The following is a 6,317-nucleotide window of genomic DNA, read 5'->3' on the forward strand; positions in this document are numbered from 1 at the left end:
CATGCTGGGACGAAATGCTATACAGAATTAGTTTTACAACACTAATTCATAAGCCAGACAGTCCAACTGTGATCTCTCTCTTGTGCAGCGATTATTTCAAAAGTCAAAGCAATTCTGCTGTGACGTAACATAACAAACTGATCTCTACCAAGTCCATTCTAAAATTTTAAGTGAAGGAGAAACAAACATTAGTATTATTATTTGGGAATTATTTTTTAATTTGTGAGGCATGGAATAGTAGGAGTTTGTACAGACTCCTATAAGCCACTCATAATGACCAAGCAATGAAAATAAAACTGAACAGCTTCAGTGGACTTTACAAATGCACGCTCCTCTTCCCCTCCCTGAGCACTGTTTAATATGCAACTGCACTATAATGTTTCTTGTTAGGCAGACAGCTTAAAATTAGAATTGTGGGAGAAGTGATTGATGATCTGAGTTCCCACAGCCCTTTCAATGAAACATATTCCATTTCCATTTCAAAATATGTTTATTATGAATTATAGGTTTGTCATTGGACTTGATGAAAGTGAATTTACATGAACAACTCAGACCTCTGCAAGGGGAAATACTTTAATCAGGTAACCTTTCCCTCAGTCTTTTCCATACTTTACAGAAACAGACAACCTAGCTAGAATTTTATTCTTAGCATACAGAACTAGTTTATTGATTGAGCAATGTTTCTTAGTTTGGAAGTCACTTACTCAAAGTCAAAAAATGTTGTGACCTCAACCCCTTACTCTCAGAATAAATCATTAACAGCAGTGTCTCAGGCAAAGCTTTATACTATTTGTACAAAATGATGAAAAAGCATGTGAATGCTGGATGAGAGAAGAAACATCTTTTCCAGATGTCCTTATAAGAAGAAAATTTTCAAGCAGAATGGTCCTTCAAGTACAAGCTGATGGAAATTTTTTGACAAAATATGCTTCAACTTCCAGAATTTTGGTTTCCTAAGCAGCTCTAGTCTGAAGTTTACTAACCAAACCCAACACAAGAAAATAGAATATACCCCTGTGAACTCAACAATCATTCCACAGCTTGCCACTGCTTAACCAACTGGTATTCCCTGGAGCACAAGGACTCCTATCATTCACAATACAGTTGTAACGCTGCCTTTGTTAAGGAAAGAGTGACATAGTTAAATACGGCTATTGTCATCATCTCTCAGCCACAAAAAGCATCATTTTATCAACAAATAAAAAAAGTCATGGAAATATTTTTCCCTGTCTTATACAGCACTGGTTATGCAGGCAGGATTTTTTTTTTTTTTTTCTTTAAAAGGAGCAATAGTTATCACGGGCCCCCTGCATAAGAAGCTGACTCTCTGAGGGACATTCAGTGACAGGGTGGTAACATTCAATACACAAGAGCCCTTGCAGCCATCATCTTAAAACCCCTCAAACTCCCTGGCGTCAGTTGTTAAGTCAGCAGTTCTGCTGACCATAGATCTCATTTAAAGTAGAAACCATTCCTTGCCAGAGTGTGATGAAATGATTGCAAAGCCTGTAGCAAAGGACAAATTAGATTGCAATTAAAAGCATACAGGAATCAGTAAAACGTTCCCTGTGGAGGAATTAAAGGAGCTTCTAAAGTCTAAGGTCATTGCACAGTATTCGTTGAAGGTCCATATCAGCACAAACACCGACACATCCTTGTTTTCTTTATATTTTAATATAGGCTTCTGGAACCTCCCCACCCACTTTTGACCCTTACCAAAAGGAAAAATAAAACAAAAGGATGGAATCCCCAGGGTATTTTTGTAAAGGACAATGCTGCCATGTTCCTCATTTCACTAAACAGTAACCGTAGTACCTCAACTGCAATTAAAACAACTTACATTTGGAAGATTAATGTTCGCGTTGCCACTAGTTACCATTCTAAAACAACAGCAGAAATACCAGAATTGTAATACATTGCACAGTATCTTTCACATATGGGGATATAATTTTCATCAGTGTATCAACATTTCCATTGCACATTGTAGGTTAGAATTTAAATTCCAATGCCAGAGGACAAAACAGCAGGCCAGGGTTAGATTTGTTATCAACTTGACCAGAGGGGGAAAAAAAAAATCTCAGTGCTACAATTAATACATCTTGCTGGTAACTGCAAAGTTTCTCAATCCAGTCTACATACATTCATCCTGTTTTGCTAGCACAGTAATACCTAACAGCTTGTTCAAACTGGTCTAATTTTTTTCAGTAAGATGATTCTTTAGCAGTCACTCATTTTCAAAACCAGACTCTCCCCTCAACCTACCAGTGAATTCATTCTAACTTACGTCGGACTTCTGTTTATTTTTATCTTTTTACTTATGTTGTACTGCTGTACTATTCAGTGATTTATGCAAACCATGAGTTACATATCTCAAACAGGGTCATATAACCTTCGAAACTTCAGACCAGTAAAAGCAAAAGTGATCTCAACCAATTTGACTGTTCTTTTAACATAAAATTGATAATGTAACAGATGTAACAGTACTAGGGGAAAAAAAAAGTCACATACATCAGGTATGAAACTAACTTCTTACAGAACTTCAAGACCCAAACCATTCTTCTTTCTTGTGGTGATTCCTATACCCGAGGCAATTTTAAAATTAAAACCAGTGTTTCTTGAACCTGAAGATTCTAGGTCCGAATCCAATGTCTGTCTACATTTGGCTTTTCCTTATACATAACTGGGACACCTTCCTGGTTTTGTGAGATCCTGACAATCACAGACGGAAACCAATTCTACATTACTTCTCAGTAGTCTTCAAAGTCATTCTATCTACTTCTACTTAATTCCTAGATAGGTGGTGTCGACAGAAATATATTATTAAATATAATAAAATAAATATATACACCAAATGTTCATTATCTTTGATAGGAAATATTCTACAACACCACTGCTGGAAAGAATACACCTAGCATGCAGAAAAAGCAGCAATATCTGAGGTCCTAGCAATAGAGGTTTTTCTTAAAGAGTTAATTTGGACTTTTGTTTCATTAGGGCTGCATATTACAGTTTCTGCTTAGAGTTGATTTGCTTAAGCATACACTAGAGGATAGCCAAGCCAAAGAACAGTTTTGAGAGTGCTACTAAACGGTTCAGTAATAGTCTGAATACTAGTAAAGTGGACATGATTTATAGTAAATAGGCAAGCACTTATTCCACAAACAGCATGACTAATTTTAAAAATTATCATTTCTGATATGAAAAGAATACAGGTCTTTATTTATTGGCAAACAGCTGCTCTGAATTAGCTTAACAAGTATGTAGCATGAGCCTTCCTCTCCTCCATTACAGCATAAACATATAATCAGACTGATATTTCATGGAAAGTCTGCACCATTCCTGTAAGTACTGAACGTTGCTTCCATTTCCCCGCTTTGTTTAAAGCGGGCTTCATGGTGACAAACTTTTTCCAGATGAAGCCACATTCATGCTCAGGTAGTTACAAGGGAAAAAGAGATGGGAAAAATTGGAAATTACGGTCAGAAAGGTAGCCAGAATTTCCTTGCTCCTTTAATTATTCATCCGACTAAAAACTGGTATATTTTGACTAAGCCCTCTCTCCATACTACGGGCAAAGTAGGGAATCTAAGATTATGTCTGGCTCTGCATTATTATGTACCACTGACATCTTTGATCTCAGTCATCTTCTCTCCTGGGTTTTTGGCCAGACAGTGCTTGTAATCTGATTTACTCTAGAGGGTGATTTGTAGACATCTAATCTTATTTATCTAAAAATTGCACAGTGTGTAATTTTATCTTCTACATTGTATGCCAGTAAGTGTACAACTAACATGATATTCCATACCTGTATATAAGAGATGAAATCGGTTAATACATTACATGTAAAGCTACCTGTTCATTAGAGAATAGAGTTCAAATGATCTTGGTTCCAAGGTCTCTCTTATCGTCATTCATCCATTAGAGAAGCAGGAAAATTACACCTAAATTTAAGTCGTTAAGAAGTAACACAGAAACATTAAGTAAAATACAGTGTTCAAGAGAAACCCATCATCTGTTAGATAACTACATACATGTACAGGTACACATATAGTTTAGCTCTACAGCAGTATTCTCCATTAAATAGCATCAATTTACTGTGCAAAATGTAATATACCTTAGTAACACAAACCTCAACACTCACTCTAAATTAAATAAGCATTGCTTCTTACTTTACAATCACCAGATGCGAAGAAGGCTGAGCTGATCAGTTTGAAAGCCAAGCAAGAATACTGTGCATGTTACAGAATGCCCACTGGACTTAAGTGCTCAACTTGGCAAGAGTAGCTAAAGTTTGACACTTAAAAATGAAAACATATGACTTGCAGACACTTTCATTCAAGTGACATGGAGTAGTCCAAAGCTGTGAAAAGTGAGATTATCAGTCTCCTGGATTCCCCAAACTCTAAGAGAAAACTGTTTTTGCTATGTTGTTGTTCTACCTCTAATCAAGGGTGGTCAAGGGTAGAAGTCAACCAGAAAGAGGTTCGTGAGTTGGGAAAAGAAACATTGTACTTCACCCCTTCTGATTTTGAATTTCTCATATCCAGAAATACATACTTATGTGGCTTCCAACATTACAAGATTCTAAAAGATTGGTTTGATTTCAGTTTCAGGTGTCAGTTTTAGCAAACATGTTTTTTTCCAGATACATAGAAGACTAGGTGAGCTATGATGCAGTGTAGAATACAAGAGGGATTTGATATTCCTGAGAATACTATCAATAGAACAAAGAAAACACACTTTGCCTCCCTGGTTTTTTCCTCTTCAGCACTGTAGAATAGCTATTAAACAGATTTATTGATGGTATGTATGATTATTTCAGCAGAAATGTGAGGGAGCAATGGATCAGCATTCACACCTCATTTCCCGTCACATCCCACCAGAACTGATGACGCCTTCCGCAGTACACTCAGCTGAGGGATAGTACCAGACAACGTGAGAGAATACATGTCCAAAACACAGGTATTATTTTTCTTGCTTAGTCATAGGTAAGAGCATAAATTTGTTTCCCATATGTATAGACGTTTGTTTGCTTTGAATGTGCAAAGCAGCATTGCCACATAATTACCATCTGCCACTTCGTCAAGGGAGAGAGATACAGCTATTGTTTTCTTCCTTGTGTTTTGGTTTGCAACCTTTTTTCATGGATTTCATGCATCATAAAGTAAACTTACATAATATAAACTATTACCAAGCGGTTTTCCAAGTAACAGTGAGCAACGCTTTTACTTTAAAGGCAGTCTCAACTTTTCATAGTAAACTTCAAGTCTTCAAGTAAACACTGCATCTCAAGTGTTCCCATGTAAAAGGCACCGATAGTGGGACAGGACTACTGAAAGACTAAGTAAAGAAATGATACTGCCTGGCGGTGCGCACATCCGAATGTCCATGTACCACCCAGCCCTGACAAAATCACATGCACGCCAACTAGCAACATGCATCATCTTTGAGCAGAGGCCCTCAATTACTGACATTTTCTACAGCTGATAGTTTCATCACTAAAGAATGTCTAAGACCAACTCGTAGGGGAAGCCTTGGAGCTTAATGTATATAAAGTTGTTTCACACTAGTGAATGTTCTGTAACCTGTAGAGTTAATTAGAAGAGTTATAAAATACACTGCCAGCACTGAGAAAGTGTATTCCAGCTGTAGACAAGGGCTTTTGGATTATAAGGCAGGTATTGTTCAATGCTTGACAAGCAAGTTTTATTTATTTAATTAGTCATCTCTGTTCAGTCATGAAGCATCACCAGTGGTTGTTACGATCTAACTATAGTTAAAGCATGCTTGCAGTATGTTTTTAGTATGTCATATCCTATTTTATACTTCTTATGCAGCATCACAGTTCAGCAAGTATTGTAAAGGTTTTGTCCACTTTGTTCATTTATTGTTCCTTCCCCTCTGAAACAGTGTCCTTTCCCGATGCAGCACAGGCTGAAAAGCAGCATCACTCCCCTAACCACTAGCTATTAGCCATTACTAGACAACGGCCCACAACACAAGTGTACTAACATAAATACTAACATAAAGGAATTGCACTGTCCAGTCCCTCAAGGACACTACTTTTCTTTGTGCTTTTATTATAGCATTGGTTAATTCTTTGCAGTTATCTCTAGCCTCAGACCTGCACCTTTAAAAAAATAAATAATAAATAAATAAATAAAATCAATGGAGGGGGATATTTTATCCCCCTCAATGTTCTTTGAGCAACAGGTATATAGAACAGCAATGCTGTGTATTAGCAGAGTCTGATCAAGATGGTATTTTAATTATACAGATTGTCTCTCCCTAGTTTTTTTTTTTTTTTAAATATCAGG

The sequence above is a fragment of the Aptenodytes forsteri genome, unplaced genomic scaffold, assembly GCF_000699145.1.
Source record: "Aptenodytes forsteri isolate BGI_AS27 unplaced genomic scaffold, ASM69914v1 Scaffold371, whole genome shotgun sequence".
Lineage (NCBI taxonomy): Eukaryota > Metazoa > Chordata > Aves > Sphenisciformes > Spheniscidae > Aptenodytes > Aptenodytes forsteri.